This window comes from Macaca fascicularis, chromosome 16 (assembly GCF_037993035.2).
Source record: "Macaca fascicularis isolate 582-1 chromosome 16, T2T-MFA8v1.1".
In the NCBI taxonomy this organism is placed as follows: Eukaryota; Metazoa; Chordata; class Mammalia; order Primates; family Cercopithecidae; genus Macaca; species Macaca fascicularis.
The window spans coordinates 5,916,949-5,934,451 of record NC_088390.1 but is presented as its reverse complement, the minus strand read 5'-3'; the positions used below and the strand labels follow the sequence as shown (position 1 = coordinate 5,934,451).

The 17,503-nt window shown below is 47.1% G+C and overlaps 1 protein-coding gene across 3 annotated transcripts in view; it reads right to left on the bottom strand.

Moving 5' to 3' along the window:
* WSCD1 (WSC domain containing 1) overlaps positions 1 to 12,456 on the bottom strand; it is a 248,354-nt gene extending 235,898 nt beyond the window's left edge. For all 3 annotated transcript variants that reach the window (XM_005582657.5, XM_045375512.3, XM_045375513.3), the window contains exon 1: positions 12,201 to 12,456. The gene's annotated coding sequence lies outside the window, so the exon portion shown is untranslated. The remainder of the gene's footprint in view (positions 1 to 12,200) is intronic.
* Positions 12,457 to 17,503: the final 5,047 nt, after the last annotated feature.

The following is a 17,503-nucleotide window of genomic DNA, read 5'->3' as shown; positions in this document are numbered from 1 at the left end:
ATGCTTGTACCCTAATTGGGTGTCAGAGGAAGAACAACCCAACCAAGCAAATTAAAAGGACACTCAAAAATAAAGATGTTTTCTAATTAAATGGGTCCTGCTTTTTAACATACTGGTTACTGGGTACACATGCTTGGTTTTTTAAGCATTTTAAGAGTAAAATTTTTCTCCAAGCTATATTTCTAAAGATCAATATATAGCATTTTCATTCTCATATATTCTTATCTTTCAGAGATTCTTCATTTTCAGTTTCATTTATTCTTTAACCCAGAAGTTAATATAAGAGAATTTTTCTTTAGTTTCTAGGTCATTGATTTGCAAGTGTTGCTATTGTCTTGATTTTGCTTTTAAGTTTTATTGTATTGAAGTCAGATGACATAAATTAGACACTGGAGTCATAACTTATACAGGCCTTAGGTTCTAAGGATAGTGTGTGAGAAAAAGAATTATACATTTTGATTCTCTTACATTTTTCTTTGTTGCTCTTTATTTTCCCCTCCCATCTAGAAATCTTTAATATCTCCTCTCAACTCTTTGTGACATGAAATGTCACAATAGTTTGTGTTAATGTGAATCTTTTGTCATTCAGTATGCTGGTTCTTTGTGTATGTGTATCCCTTATTAATGGGGAATTTTCTTGTATTATTTCTTTCATAAGTTTCTCCTCTCCATTTTCTCTGCTCATTCTAGAACTTCTATCAGATATTGGACCCCCTGGAGTGATCTCTTAGCATTGCTATTCACTCATATTTTCCTCATTCTTCCTTTATGTTCTCCTTTCTTGGAGATTTCTTCGATTTAGCCTCCAACCCTTCTCCTAATTTGAAAAACAGAAACCCACAATTTAAAACTTCATGCCAAATAAAAGAAGCCAGACACAAAAAGTCATACGTTATATGATTCCATCTATATGAGATATCCAGAATAGGCAAATTCGTAGAGACAGAAAGTAGACCAGGGGGTGTCATGGGATGGGGAGAAATGGGGAGTAGCTGCTTAGTGGATACACAGTCTCGTTTAGAGTTTTGTTTTGGAACTAGAGAAAAGTGATGGTTGCACAACTAAATGCCTTAAATGGTTAACTTTCTTTAATAAAAATTTCACTTTAATAAGAAAGTAAAATAAATGTTTCATAAAAGCAAGTGAAGGAGAAAAAAAGAAATCAGTAATCATGCTTTAATGTCCAAGGTCTCTTTCTCATTCTCTTAATTTTATTTTCCATGGCATTGATTTTGTGGTTTCTTTAATGAATATAGTATCCTCTGAAATACCTCTGAGGACACCCATTAAACTTTTTAATTCTCTTTTGCTGCTTGTACTACTTCACTTTAGAATTATTTTTAGATATTTATTTATTTTTATCTTATTTTTCCTGTTACAGGTTGGGTAGTTTTAAAATATGTTCACAAATCCTTTGATACTTTTCCTTTCAAGAGGGGAAGCCCAATTCCCCTCCACAGAGCATGGGGAGCTGGACTTAGTGATTTGTTTCTAGTGAATGGAGGAAGCTGGAAATGATGGTATGCAGCATCCAAGACTGGGTTGTAAAAAGTTTCCTCCTTGCTATCTCTCTTGGATCACTCAATCTGGGGGAGTCCAGCTGCCATGTCATGAGGACACTCAAGCAGCCCTGTGGAGAGGCCCATGTAGTGAGAAACTGAAGCCTCCTGCCAACAGCCAGCAAGGATCTGAGACCTCTTTGCCTACAGTCATGTGAATGAGCCATCTTGGAGGTGGATCCTCCTGTCTTCAGACGTGCACCTCATAAGAGGTCTTGATCCAGAACCACCTGGCTAAGCCATTCTCAATGTCTGACCCACAGAAACCGTGAGATCATAAATGCTTGTTGTTTTAAGCTGCTAAGTTTGGGGGCTAATGTGTGGCTTGGCATAACTCATACAGAGGCTTTTTTCAAATATTTGACAATGCCCTGTTTAGTTGTTTTTCAAGAAGGAGGAAATGGGAAGTTGTGAGAAGCTGTGAACACATGAGCAGGTCTTGTCTGCTTGTGGGTGTTGCTTCAGGGTGATCAGGTAGGGAGATGGCCAAAACACTGGAGATCTACAAAGGGTAGAAGGAGGAGAAAGCCTTTTCTCTGAGATCTTTCAATATACTTTTAAAAGAACAGGGATAGCTGCCAGATGCTCTGTGAAGGGAAAATGAGAAAGGGACTGACTGTACAGATACTAAATTAATCCCCCTTTCAGCCTGTCTCTCATTCGGTTCACCCAGGGCTTCAGGGTCTAAAGTCTCTGTTGGTTCTAGAAGACAAATGGGCATCTCCTTCACCTGTATCCCCTCTACCCTTCCAGGCACTGCCAATGACCACGGCACTGCCAATACACTCTTCTAATGGAAAGAAATGTACTGAAGCCTCCTCTCTGCTGTTAGTAGACCTTCACCCACTGTCTTTGACATCATCAGTTACACTTTTTTTTAACTACCATTTTAGTGGATCCCTAGAGGAAGATAAGATAACGTCTAGTAATTTAACCACAAGTCCCTCCCTTTAACCCCTAATCTTTGCATCAGAGTCTCACTCTGTCGCCCAGGCTAGAGTGCAGTGGTGCTATCTCGGCTTACTGCAATCTCTGCCTCCCAGGTTCAAGCAGTTCTCCTGCCTCAGCCTCCTGAGTAGCTGGGATTACAGGCATGCACCACCACGCCCGGCTAATTTTTGTATTTTTAGTAGAGACAGGGTTCCACCATGTTGGCCAGGCTGGTCTCAAACTCCTGACCTCCAGTGATCTGCCTGTCTCAGTCTCCCAAAGTGCTGGGATTATAAGGCATGAGCCACCACACCCGGCCTGCATCACTTTATTTCTAACTCATCTCTTGTATACAACTTATAGTTAATTTGTTTGCTTAACCAAATCTGAGGCTTATTTTAATAACTGTATTTGTTTCATTTGTTTTATGTGGGTAATAGATATATTTGATCTTACTGTATCCTCATTTGTGTTGCTTTAAAATCTTTCTTGGTGCTCATTTCCTACATGGATTATCTTATTTGACTGTATGGCTTCCTTCTTACGGATTAGAAAGTGCATAAAGTCTATTCTAGTCTCCTAATAGTTGCCTTTATAATTTTTTTTTTAAGATGGAGTCTAGCTCTCTCACCCAGGCTGGAGTACAGTGGCGCAAGCTCGGCTCACCGCAACCTCCACCTCCTGGGTTCAAGCAATTCTCCTGCTTCAGCCTCACAAGTAGCTGAGATTACAGGGGCCCGCCACCACACCCGTCTAACTTTTATATTTTTAGTAGAGACGGGGTTTCACTGTGTTGGCCAGGCTGGCCTTGAACCCTGACCTCAGGTGATGTATCCACCTCGGCTTCTCAAAGTGCTGGGATTACAAGCATGAGCCACCACACCCAGCCATCTTTATAATTTTATGAGTGATATTTAATCCTGGTGTCTTAGCTGTCTTGGTGTTTTACTGTAAAACAGAGGTCTCCAAACTTTTTCTATAAGGAGCTAGATAGTAACTATTTTAGGCTTTGGAGGCCATATGGTCTCTGTCACAACTGCTCACTTGTGCTATGGTAGTATGAAAATAGTCATAGACAACACGTAAATGCATGAGGAGGCCTGTGTTCCAATAGAAATTTATTTACAAAAACAGGTGGTTTTAAAAAAGAACAGGTGGCAAGTCGAATCTGGCCCATGAGCCATCATTTGCCTACTTCTAGTCTAAAGATGAGAAACTCATCTCACATATCTTCATGGTGTTGATATCATGCAAACATTATGCAAGATGCTAACGCTGGGGAAGAAGTGAAGGGTGCATGGTGCATTTCTTTGCAACTTCCTGTGAATCTATAATTATTTCAAAACAAAACTTTCTTTAAATTCAAGCAATTGACAGAAAGAAGGCAAAACTATTTTAACAACAGCCACCTTGCCAGGCGCGGTGGCTCACGCCTGTCATCCTAGCACTTTGGGAGGCCAAGGCGGGCAGATCACCTGAGGTCAGGAGTTCGAGACCAGCCTGACCAACATGGATAAACCCCATCTCTACTAAAGATACAAATTTAGCCGGACGTGGTGGTGCCTGCCTGCAATACCAGCTACTCGGGAGGCTGAGGCAGAAGAATCGCTTGAACCCGGGAGGCAAAGGTTGTGGTGAGCCGAGATTGCGCCATTGCACTCCAGCCTGGGCAACAAGAGCGAAACTCCATCTCAAAAAAAAAAAAAAAGAAAAGAAAAAGAGCCACCTTGAACAAGTGTGGAATTATGCAATGGTTATGGAAGGACAACATTCCCCGGGGTCCAGTCCGAGGAGCCATCACCATCCTGGCTTTCTAGCATCAGAAAAAATAGCTTCTAGGGAGGCTGGAGTTTCCTTGCCCACAGCAGAACTGGACTGATATGTGTGCAACTTGCCATAGAGAAGACTGTGCGCCAGCCATCCTGGAGTGATAGAAATCAGTTGTTGCAAGAAACTGGCTCATCCACATAGCTACAGGGCTCAGAGCTTTAGGAAGCCCTAAATAATCCCTTTATTGTATTTTTAAATTTATTATTATATTTTTTAAGAGAAACAAGGTCTTGCTCTGTCACCCAGGCTGGAGTGCAGTGGTGTGATCTTCGCTCATTGCAGCCTCGATCTCCTAGGCTCAAGGGATCCGCCTGCCTTGGCTTCCCAAAGTATTGAGATTACAAGCATCAACCACCACATCTGTCCCCCTTCATTCTACAGACAGGAGACTAGACCCACGGTTACAGAGCGAGTTGGAGGCCATGCTGAGTCTAGAGTCTAGTCTTAAAATTTTCCTAGCCTGGGCTTTGTAACCAAAACAACCATCTTATGCCATCCCAACCCCCTCTTTCCTGAAGGTCTCAGAGGCCTTAGCCTTAGTATGTACGCAGTTTACTTTAAGGTCACCTTGAGAATGCCCAAGAGCTTGGAAGCTGGGCAGGAAGGGTGAAGCAGTGTGGGCCCTGTGGTTCACATTGCAGAGCAGTCAGCACCCAGAAGCTAAGGAGCCGGAGGTATGCAGCGGCTCTGTTCAAGCTGTGGGCCCCCCATCATAATGTTCCCTAGTTCCCAACGTCGTTTGGGAGCTTTCTCTTCTATGATGGGCATCTCATGATTAAATCAAGAAATACGTACTGAGCACCCACTCCAGAGCATACACTGGGCCATGCAGGGAGGGATAAGGCAGTTTGGACAAGACAGAAAGGTCCCTGCCTCTGGGGAGCTTACAGTCCAGTGGGGTATTGGCCTCTCATGGAGCCCACCCAAAGGATACAGGACAAGCATCTTTTCTCTGGCATTGCCCAGCAAGTGAAGATGCAGAGGGAGCCCTTTGGCACCAAGCGGGCCCCTGACTCTGAGGGCACAGTCCCACGTCTCCCTGAAGGACCTCCCAGGACGGACAGGCCAGTGGCTGGGATAAGAGAGCAAGAGCTCGTGCTGGAGAAACACCCACCCGCCTGAGGTCAATCCTTGCAGGACATACTGTCCCTCAGTGCTGCTGGACCCATTCCCTGGCATCCTCACACCTAGCCCAGCGCTCAATAGTTACTTGTTAAATAAAAGAATGAATGAGGAGATTAAGTTAACTTCCCTCAGCTTCAGTTACTTCTTTTGCAAAATGAAGAGTGTTATAGAGATCAAATGAGGAAGCCGGCTAGGAAGCTAGGAAAGATTTTTGCAGAGCTTTGTGTGTTCTGAAACACAAAGAAGTGAAACAGAATCCAGATTCCAAAGGGCTTTAAGAGGTGAGATGAAAGGCTGCTCCCAGCAAGGAGAAACATGCAAGGGAAATGCAAATTCCCGTGCTGGGGCCTGAAACTCAGCCGCGCAAGAATAGGCAGCTAGCACACCAGGCATGGTGGCTCATGTCTGTAATCCCAGCACTTTGGGAGGCCGAGGCGGGGCAGATCACGAGGTCAGGAGTTCAAGACCAGCCTGGCCAACATGGTGAAACCCCGTCTCTACTAAAAATATAAAAATTAGCCAGGCGTGGTGGCGGGTACCTGTGGTCCCAGCTACTCAGGAGGCTGAGGCAGGAGAATCACTTGAACCTGGGAGGCGGAAGTTGCAGTGAGCCGAGATTACGCCACTGCACTCCAGTCTGGGTGAAAGAGCGAGACTCCATCTCAAACAAAATAAAATAAAAAAAATAGGCAGCTAGCAGAACAAGGCTGAGAAGAAGCCTTGGGCGGAGTGGGATGGGGTTGCAGGTGCATGCAAAGAATTTTCAGCCTGTTTGCCCAAAGACTTCGTGGAATCTTAGTAACAGTGACGGCGATGGTGATCACTAACCCCTCTTGAATGCTTGCTCTGTGCGAGATGCTGAGCCAAGAACTTCACATACATATCTTGTTTCATCCTCTCAGAACCCTGAATCGTTCATTCACTCACTCATTCAATAAATATTTATTAAGAGCCCATATCCTTCACGAAGCATGGTTATAAAGACTATGAAAAAACATGAACATTTGGACACAACGTTAAATGGAGAAGGAAAACAATATTCCAATTCACAACTGAACACTGCAAAACACGTGGGGAGGGGTGAGCAGTAAACGAAGGAGACAAAGGCTCTTCCCTACTGGAGCTTATATTCTAGTCACAGAAGGCAAACGAAAAACGAAATGAATGAGTAACGTGTAAAGTGGTGTTAAGTGTGGGTTGCGGGATACAGGGGTGGGCATAGCCCTCTGAAATATGATAGACAAGAAAGACCTCTCTGTGAGGGTGACATTTGAGCAACACCTAAAGAAGAGTGAGGGGTGCGGGCAGAGAGTTCTAGGCAGAAGGAATAGCAAGGGCAAAAGCCATGAGGCAGGCTTGTGTCAGGCATGATGACAGAGCAGTGAGGAGGCAGGGATGCCTGGAGAGGAGTGCAGGAGGCAGAAGCAGGAGGAGACGGAGGTGGGTTGCTGGGGGTTCTTTGAAATTATCACAAGAACTTTGGTTTCTACTCTGAATAAGGTAATGAGGAGGGGCCGGGTGTGATAGTTCACCTCTATCACTCTGGGAGGCTGAGGCGGGTGGATAACCTGAGGTCAGGAGTTCAAGACCAGCCTGGCCAACATGGTGAAACCCCAACACTACTAAAAATACAAAAAATTAGCCAGGTATGGTGGTGCATGCCTGTAATCCCAGCTACTTAGGAGGCTGAGGCAGGAGAATCCCTTGAACTCGGGAGGCAGAGGTTGCAGTGAGCTGAGATCACGCCATTACACTCCAGCCTAGGCAACAAGAGTGAAACTCAGTCAAAAAAATAAAAAAGAAAAAAAAAGAAAGAAAGAAACCAGTGAGGCGCGATGGGATTTGACTTAGATTTTAACCTGAGGCTCACTCCATCTGCTGTGTTGGGAAGAAACCAAAGAATGACCTGGACGGATACAGAAAGTCCAGTTAGAAACTCTTCGCTCATCCGGGAAAGAGGTCATTGTGGTTCAGAGTGGGGTGCTGGCAGTGGGGTGATGGAAATTGGTCAGAATCTGGATCTATTGGCTACAGGACTTGCCGATGAGTTGGGATGTAGGGCGAGAAACGGGTGGAAGCTGGTCTCAGGCTTTCCTGTGAGCCGCTGCAAGGACAGACTTCCGTCCTTTAAGGCAGGGAAGGCAGCAGGAGGAACAGGGTAGGGAAGAACATCTGGGACTCAGGCTTGGATATTCTATATCCAAGGTGCCTATTAGACTGTCAGTGGAGATGCTGGGGGGACACATGGAGTTCAGAGAACTGGGCTGGAGTCACCAGCATGCAAGAAGATTTAAAGTCATGTGACTGAGTGAGGAACGTTACTAGAAAGGGAAAGGTCCTTGCCACCCATTGAGGTCCCTAAGGGAGGAAGTAACAAAGACAAGAGGGCCAAGGACCAAGTCCTGAGGCATGAAAATGTTTAGAGACATGACAACATAGAGGACACAGTGGGCTAAAATGGCCCCCAATGATATACATTCTATTTTCTGGAACCTGTAAATGTTACCTGATTTGGAAAAAGGGGTTTTGCAAACGTGATTAGATTAATGACTTTGAGATGGATCCTGGGTTATCTGGTTGGGTCCTAAATCCAATGACAAGTGTCCTTATAAGACGGAGGCAGAGGGAGATTCAGTGGACACCAAGGAGAAGGCCATGTGGCTACGGAGGAAGGTTGGAAGGATACAACCACAAGCCAGGGAGTGCCGGCAGCCACCAAATGCTGGAAGAGGCAAGGAGTGGATTCTCCCCTAGAGCCTGTGGTGGGAGGGCAGCTGGCCAACCCTTTGATTTTGGCCCAGTGATACTGTTTCAGACTTCTGGCCTCCGGAACTGTGAGGGAATAAATTTCTGTTAAGTCACCAAGTTCATGGTAATTTGTTTCAGCAGCCCTTAGAAACTAACACAAAGGCCATTGGTGAACATGATAAGAGCAGGTATTAAGTTCTGTCCACATTTTACAGAAGAGGGAAGCAAGTCTCAGTCAACTCCCCAAGGTCATAAAGCAGGCAAGCAGAAGGATGGGGGTTCCACCTAGACCTACCAGGTTCTACGAGTAAGCCCACTCTTACCCGTTACCTTTCGCTGTCTCCATCAGTAGACACCCAGGACCCAGCATCAGTGAGCTGACCCTGCCCGTTCATCCAGCACTGCCCAGCCCACCCCAGGAGCATCCTGCCGTAGCTCAGCCCAGGCACTGGCTGCTGGCAACCGAGCCATGAGAAAGGTCCTTTCCTACAGTGGACGTCTAGTAGCCCTCCTAGAAAGCAACGGGCCATATGTAGCAACTGTAAATATTTACACCTTCTGATCCCAGGATGCATCTCATTGACATCTTTCTCAAAGAAGCCACACCCAAAAAATGTCCATCACAGCGTTGGCGATAATAGCATAAAAGTAGAAACAAGCTCAGTACTGAACAGTATAAGCTTAAATAAATTACCATAAATGCATCAGTAGATTGAAGAGTGCACATCCTTTAAAAATAAACACTATGAGGTAACACGGAAAACAATTTCGACATGACATTTACTGCAGAAAGGGGTAAAACGTGTTCAAATTTACAGTTCAAAACTGTAAACAACATATGGAGAAAAGGACAGAAAAGAATGTAGCAAAATATGCATAGTAAGTGGGTTAAAAATGGAAATTTTGACAACTTTTTCCCTGAGTTAACTAATTCTTCTATAATTATATTAGCTTTATGATTGATTTATATATATATGAGAAGGGATGCTTTTAGCTCTATAACTTCTTTGTAAGAACAAAACCAGGCTGGGCACAATGACTCACACCTGTAATCCCAGCACTTTGGGAGACTGAGGCGGGCAGATCACCTGAGGTTGGGAGTTCGAGACCAGCCTGACCAACATGGAGAAACCCTGTCTCTACTAAAAATACAAAATTAGCGGGCGTGGTGGTGCATGCCTGTAATCCCAGCTACTCGGGAGGCTGAGGCAGGAGAATCACTTGAATCCAGGAGGCGGAGGTTGTGGTGAGCTGAGATCACGCCACTGCACTCCAGCCTCGGCAACAAGAACGAAACTCCTTCTCAAAAAAAAGAAGAAGAAGAACTAAACCAGAATGATAAAGACTCATGACTACATGCCGTAAATGATTCAGGATCTGGGCGTACTAATTCTGGAGAGGAGCAGACTAAGGGGGTCTTGATTACCATTCTTCAGCACTTAACTGCTGTCATTTGTAGCAAAAATTAGCCTTACTCCGTGTACTACCAGGGAGCAGAAAGAAGACTGATAGGGAAATGTCTCTCTTTGTTCGGCATAAGAAAAGACTACAAGAGTCATACTTCCAATACCTAATAGCCTGGGCTGCCTGGAAGGTGGGGAGCGCCCCTTCACAGGAGGCATTCAAGCCGAGATCAGAGCTGCAGTTCTCTGATATCAAGGAGGTTGAAAGAAGGTGGAAGAAACCCAAAAGGAAGCAGAAATAGAATGAAAGTGGTGATCGGGAACGGGTCAGAAGCCTTACAGGCCCAAGGCCTTTCTTGCAGTTTTCTGTAGCTGGGATCACTCCTCACCCTTCATAAAGGAGACTGCATATGGGGAAATCCCCCAAGTTATAGTGAATGTCATAGAACACGAAGCCAGAGGACTCTAGAGATCATGTCGGCTACATCCCCATCACCTCTGAAGACTCGGAGATTCAGACAGGCCCAGTGTGTGCTGGGCATGGACAGCAGGTCTGTTTAGAGCTTGGCAAAGGCGTGCAGCCTCCCAGGCCACTCCTCCCTTTGCTACAGAGCCTGCTGGGGTGGCCAGACTCCCACTCCAGCCCTGCACCATGGGGCGTGTCTGTTTACCTCCAGGAATAAGGACAAAGTCAGCAAAGGCTGTGATTCCCACCTGGAAAACAGGAACAGAAGCATCAGGGGTCAGAATACAAAGATGAAAACGATTCCAGTCTGACTTTCTCACTTGGCTCCCTGTCTCTCTCTCTCTCTCTCTCTCTCACACACACACACACACACACACACACACACACACACACACACACACTTTTCTGGGAAGAAGTTAATGACCCCTGGGCCATTCGTTGCTCTTTCACTCTGGTGACAAAAACCACTAGTGATCATTCTGGTTTCATACAAAATTAATATTTGATTGAAGGTGATATTTGTTTGGAAATAATGAAATGTCTGTCCAAGCCCGGGCACCACATTGCCCGAGGTGAGAGCAGAATGCACCCCATTTCATATTTCATTCCAAGGAAATGCCGTCCTGTAATGAAAACAATCGTGTCTGTGTCGCCGGGCCGGAGTGAGGAAGCCACAGTGAGGAAGGTGCTGTATTTCCCCAGGAAACACGGGGAAGAGCCGATCAATAAAATCCATCAGACTCACGGCGTTCTTTAAAGCACTTTCTGTATGCATTTATCCCAGACTTGGGAGTGACTATGTCAGGATCTTTTTCCCAAGGACTCTGTGAAAGCAAAACAACTTTCCACCCCAATTCGCTTTCGTGAAAGGCTTTGGTTTCTTCGAATGCGTGTTTGCTGTTTATTTCAGCCTCCCAGGCGGCCAAGGGGCCGTTCAGGACGAGTTTATCATCAACAACAGGTGCCTTATGACTGCAGTGGCTCATAGTTAGTGGAACCCCCAGCTTCTGGATGCAGGAAGTACACGAAAAATTTGCAAAGGAGGTTACTCTAGCCTTTCTGAAAGTCAAGGCCGAGAGCTGATTTCCTGTCTCTATGGAGGAGTGGAGGGAGGTGGCCCATTCCTCACTGAAGGGTGAGAATGGCCTCAGCAGAGACACTTGCTCTTTAAAAAAATGTTTTGAGGCCGGGCATGGTGGCTCACACCTGTAATCCCAACACTTTGGGAGGCCGAGACGGGTGGATCACGAGGTCAGGAGTTCAAGACCAGCCTGACCAACATAGTGAGACCCTGTCTCTACTAAAAATACAAAAATTAGCCAGGCATGGTGGCACACTCCTGTAATCCCAGCTACTCAGGAGGCTGAGGCAGGAGAATCACTTGCACCGGGGAGGCAGAGGTTGCAGGGAACTGAGATCGTGTCATTGCCCTCCAGCCTGGGTGACAGAGTGAGACTCCGTCTCAAAAAACAAAAAACAAAGTGTTTTGAGATAATTGTAGATCCACGTATAGTTGTAAGAAATAATACAGAGAGATGTCTGCACACTTTGTCTAGTTCCCCTCATTATAACACTTCATAAAACTATACAATAGTATTACAATTAGCGTTAGTTCCCCGAACTTACTCAGATTCGCCTAGTTTTGCGTCTCCTCATTTTGTCTGCATGGACTGAGTTCTATACAACGTTATCCCCTGTGTGTCTTCATGTATACAACACCGCCATCAAGATACTGAGTCATGTGTTTCCTCTCATGACCCTTTTAAAACCATCATTGATTTCCCTGCCCCTCTCTCCAGCCAGATGCGGAGCTTCTGGACCGTCAGGACCATGGTATCTGCAGGTGGCATGTGGCACAAAGCCTGAATCACAATGAGGGCCCAGTTGGTTGAGTGTCCCCTATCTGAAATGCTTGGGACCAGAAGTGGAATATTTACGTCACACTTACCTTCCTTCTCTGGAAGTCTGAACTCCAAAACACTCCAATGAGCAATTCTTTCAAGTGTGGGGGCTTCAAAAAGTTTCAGATTTTGGAGCATTTCTGATTTCATATTTTCAGATGAGGGATACTCAACCCGGGCTTGCTTGCTGGGTAATGAACCTCCGCTTGCTGGTCCATGCAATGGGCACATGACTTACCTCTACTGATGCTCACGCCTGGCTCCAGTGCTGGTTCGGTAACTCTGGGGGAATCCTCGAACTTCTCTGTGCATCTCTGGTCCCTCCAACCCACGTGTCTGCTCACTTGGTGGCCGAGGCCATGCAGACATTCTGCCCTCACAGCTGGTGGTGCTGCAGGAGGAACAAGGGATCTGAGTCGTGGGGAATTCAGGCCATGGCAGCAGCTGCAACCCAGTCTAGGACCAAGGCCAGGCTTGGTCTGGAAGAGAATGCTGTTTTGTTAGCTTTGCTGGCTGACATGGCCCTCCTCCGGGTAGGACTGACCCTGTGACTCTGCTCTCATTAGCACCATGTTCCACCCTCTGAATTAACTGGGAGCTCACTGCTAAGGTCACTTCAGTACATCCCGAATCTGTGCATGGCCCGATTACACTTCCCAATGGAGGGTTTCCCTCAGAATCTAGGCCAGCGCTTCCTTTGACAGGGGCTGCGAGCGATTCATCTCTGGGTCCCTCCCAAGCCTCACACACAGGTCACATTTTTTAATCAAGTAGAGTAAGATGCCTCTCCACGTACAGGCCGGGGGTTCATTGCAGCCAAACACAATAAAGGGAGTCGCCATGTTCTGCATCTGCAGGCTCACAAATAATTGGACCCCACAGTCAAGCCCTTTGATCTCCTATCATGCGTCAGGCACTGGGTGAAGAAGGGAGGACTTGACTGTAAATGATACCAACATAGCCCCCACTCTCATGAAGTTTACAATCTGGAAGGGAGAGCAACAACATTACAAGCAATGAGAACATAGGGGGAGTACAGGATGCTGTAGCATATAAAGGAAAGGCCCCCAACTCAATCTTGGCAGATCCTGGAAGGCTTCCTGGAGGAAGTGGCACCCAAGGTGAAATATAAAGGATGAGTGAGATTAGGCAGATGATGAGGTAGAGGGAGAGGGGGATAAAAGTGCTCCATAAAAAAAGGCCCAAAGAGGCCGGGTGCAGAGGCTCATGCCTATAATCCCAGTACTTTGGGAGGCTGAGGCACGCAGATCACTTGAGGTCAGGAGTTTGAGACCAGCTTGATCAACACAGTGAAACCCCATCTGTACTAAAAATACAAACATTAGCTCAACATGGCGGTGGGCACCTGTAGTCCCAGCTACTCTGGAGGCTGAGGCAGGAGGATAGCTTGAACCAGGAGGCAGAGGTTGCAGTGAGCTGAGATCACGCCACTGAACTCCAGCCTGGGCGACACAACAAGACTCCATCTCAAAAAAAAAAAAAAAGGGAGGGGCTAAAAGACAACTGATGCAAACAGGAATCTGTTTTTTGTTTTGCTTTGTTTTGTTTTTATGTCTGGCTCTCATCGGGCAGAGGGTGGCAAAAGAAGAGAGGCATGAGATTAGATCTGAGGGGCAAGCAGAACCACCGCATGGAAAGGACTTTGGATGTCATCAGAAGGACATGGAAGCTGTGGATATGTTTGAAGCCAGAGAGTGGCATGAACAGATTTCATGTTAGAACGCTCCCTCTGGCCATCGAGTAGAAAGTGAAGCACGAGGAGCCACGACTGGAAGCTGGGAGGCTGGGCTGGAGGGAGGACATGAGGCTTGAACTAAAGTAGGGGATTTGGGGAGGAGAGAAGGGTGCGGGTTCAAAAGATACTCAGAAATAGAATTACAGGACTTGGTGATTTCTTGGATGAGTGAGAGCAAGGAAGCCAAGGATTCCAGGCTTCAAGACCAGATGCCATTCTTTTGAGAAGGGAAGTATAGATTCTGAGCAATAATGGAGTGTGTCCGTTAAGGGCCAGTAAAGAAAACAGAATTCTTACAAAGAGGAATTTAAAACAAGGAACCGGTAACAGAGGTGTTAGAAAAGCTGAAAAGGCAAATGTAGGTGAGGAAGCCCAAAGATGGGCAACTAGGGAGCCTCCACCACCGCGGGTTGGAAGGTCATGGGAGGAAACGTCTTTTCCAAATCCTGAGAGCCGGGATCCCCAGCAGGAGCCAAAACCTTGAAGGATCCTTGCAGCTGAGGAGCCCCTGGGGGCTAGAACAGCTGCTCAAGCTGCCTGGTGGGAGCTGAGCCATAGAGAAGATGCAGACACGACCAAAGATGCTCCAGGGATGGGGGGGTGCAGGGGATACCCTGCCTTCCCCCTCTTCCTCATCCCCAGTGTCCCACCTGTCATTGGTAAGGGGTGACCGATGGCCACATCCACATGGAAGGCAGTTGTCAAGGGAGCATGGAAAACCTTGTTGGCAGGGGTCATCCAACCCCACCCCACCTGTGAGGGAGGAAAAAGAAAACAGAGGAAGGATGGGAATAAACTGGAAAGCAAATAGTTTCCCTAGCCAGATCCCTAATGAGAGAGATGAATAATTATTCCTGCAATTGATACTAAAACCTGTTATTCAAATAATTATGATTCAGGTTTATAAGAATATGCTTAAATTAGGTCAATCCACATGAGGTTACTCTTTTTTTCTTTTTTTTTTAGGTCAAAACTTCTCCAATAGTGGAAATTATACAGGGCTCAATATTATAAATCTATAGAACCCCTTTGGAAGTCAACACACGAAGCTGTGGACAGGGTGTGCCTCAAGGTAGCAGGGAGACTGCTGGGAATGAGACTTGCCGCTCTGACCCTTTGTATACTTTTAGAAATTGCATGTACGTGTACCTATTTGAAAACACAGGCTAAAATATTTTTATAAGATTTGTAGAATATGGTAGCATTTGTCCAAGGTTTTGCTTTTGAGGTTCACATTCTAGCAGTGATGATGTGGAGGGGGATGGTGCAGAACCCCAGAGGGAACCGGCGAGGCAGGGTGGGGAAAAGGGAAGGGCAGCCAAGGAAAATCAGACAGACATCCGCCTGGGCACATCTGGAACATTTCAGATTTTGGATTTTTGGATTGGGAATCCTCAACCTGTACCTGATGGTGGAGTTAATGAACCTTAGTTTGCCGGTCCATGCAATGGGCACATGGCTTATCTGGGGCTGGGCGTCATGTGAGAGGAGTCCTCTGTGCTCCCTGCTCAGTCACACCCGGGCAAGGCTCCCTCTCGTGGTGTGGTCCTTTTGGTCATTCTCCATTAACCCCTTTGTGCTTTTTACGCAGCCAGGTGGTAGAAGCCCCTCCAGTTTCTCAGAGGTTTCAGGAGAGACGGCGCTCACTGACAACAGAGCCCAAACTCGGTAATCAGAGGTGAATCAGGAGGTGGAATAACGGAGGCGGAGGCCAGTCCATTCCTGCCTCTGGCTGCTGCCCCTGTGGACCGTCGACTCCTGCTCCTGGGGGAAGAAAGACAACCTTTGGAAGAGCCTCTGGCCAGACCCACTGGGGGCTCACAGAGAGACTCGGCCAAATCCTTGATTTACATGGGCAGGGAGGGGAGAGAAAGAACCAGGCCCTGAGGATCAGCACACCCGCTGCTGGGAGATGACTGAGGACAGGGCCTTCCCTCTCTTGGAGATCCTTCTGGATGAGGAGAGTCGAGGCTAACAGGAGAGGAAGGGAAGGTGGGGGCCAGCTGGGTGTCACCCAGGTCTGACCCTGGCCTCAGGGGTCTGGAGAAGTCTCTGGCAAAAGGAATCGCACCACCCTGGATTTTCAAGACACGTACCCCCAAGAGTTAATGGCATTCACTCTACTGTATTCTCAACTCAGGGTAGTAAGAGGCCCATTCCTTTCCTCCCTCCATTAGAGAGATCAGCTGGGTGGTGGATCTTGTCATGAGCGCAGGCACACAGTGATCAGCCTCACCGACAGCGCTCTGGAGCCAGGCCTGGGGCAGATGCAGCTGCTGCTCCTGCTGGTCCTCCATAGAGACAGCTGCGGCTTCCTGTCCCCATCCATCACAGGAAGGCTTCCCTGGGCTCCTAGTCACTCCGGGCGGGCTTCCAGGAACGAGTATTTCATGGTAAAGGGGAGAGAGCCCAAGAACTTCCACCTTTAGGTAGCAGGAAAGACAAGGCCTAAAAGAAGTATGTTCCAGACCTGGCCCCACAGGATTGCAGGCAGGAGAGGAGCTGGCCAGGGGAGGCCCACAGCAGCAACTGGTCAAAGTGACAAGTGATAGCCTTAACCAGCGGGTCAAGGTGGTGACCAGGGTGGCCGAGGCAAGCCTCAGGGCTGCAGACCACGGGTAAGGCTGACCACTGCCCCCATGCAGTAGCTCTAAATCAGAGGACTTATCGAGTCAGCTGGAAAACTGTCCATCAGACTCCAGGGTCCTGACAGAGGTGGAGGATCCCGGGAATGTGTGTTTTAAGGGCTCCTATGGCTGAAGAGTCTGCTGCAGCCTCCATCCTGGCCTCCAGAGAGGCATGTGGCTGTCACCACACACATGGCTTAGAACCTCTGACACCTTGCAGTCAGAGTCCTCACTACCCACTCTGGGCTTGAGGCTGCCCTGCGGTCAGCCCAGAGTCCCCGCTTTCAGTTTGAATTATTGCTCCTGGAAACAGAAATTGCATTAAGGCAGGGGCATGAGGAAGTATCCTGGAAGGTCAGATGATGGGGCCAAGTTGGAGGACCCTCATGAACAGCAGTGCAGACAGCAGGTGCCAAGCAGGAGCCCACTTTTCCCCTCCATTTATAGTGGCTTCCACTCACTGGTGCCGTCAGCAGACTAGGGGGCTGGTCATGGGGCTCCTGAGGCTGGGCTGGTGCAGAGGGGTAAAAAGATGGAGGAATTCAAGGACAAATAAGAAGTGACCACAGGTCAGAGCCAGGCTGGGGCCTTTGTCATGGACACATTCACCTTCATATGTATATACAAAACATATACATACACACACACACATATGGACCCATGTGCACACTCCCCACACTCTTCACACTCACTATTAGAAAATACAGAGGAAAAAATCAGCCTTACAATATTCTGCAGCCATGTGCCTGTGAATACAGGCTTTGATTTTTTTTTCCTTCCTGTATTTTCTAATGTCCTTCCTGTTCTAGTAGGAAACCAGCTCAGGGTACAGAACCTTCCAGGAGGTTTATGTCATGGCAAAAAGCAGAAAGACCTATGTGCCTTTCTGGTTTGGGTTTTTCCTAAGCCCAGTGGAGGACTTCGAGGACTCTTAGATGGGGCAGAAGAAAGAAGAAGGTGGGATTTGCTGGTAATGAGTGTTGAGGAAAAATGGGGACTCTGGGGCTTCTCGCACCAGTTAGAGAGCAAGCTCCACCAGAGTTGAAGGAAGAAGAGAGGTCTGTGGTCCTAGAACAGTGGATTCCTGGGCTCAGCTACCTGACACTGACCTGGGTGGGGGTAGCAAGATTCCAGGGAGAAATAGCTGTGGTTGTGTGG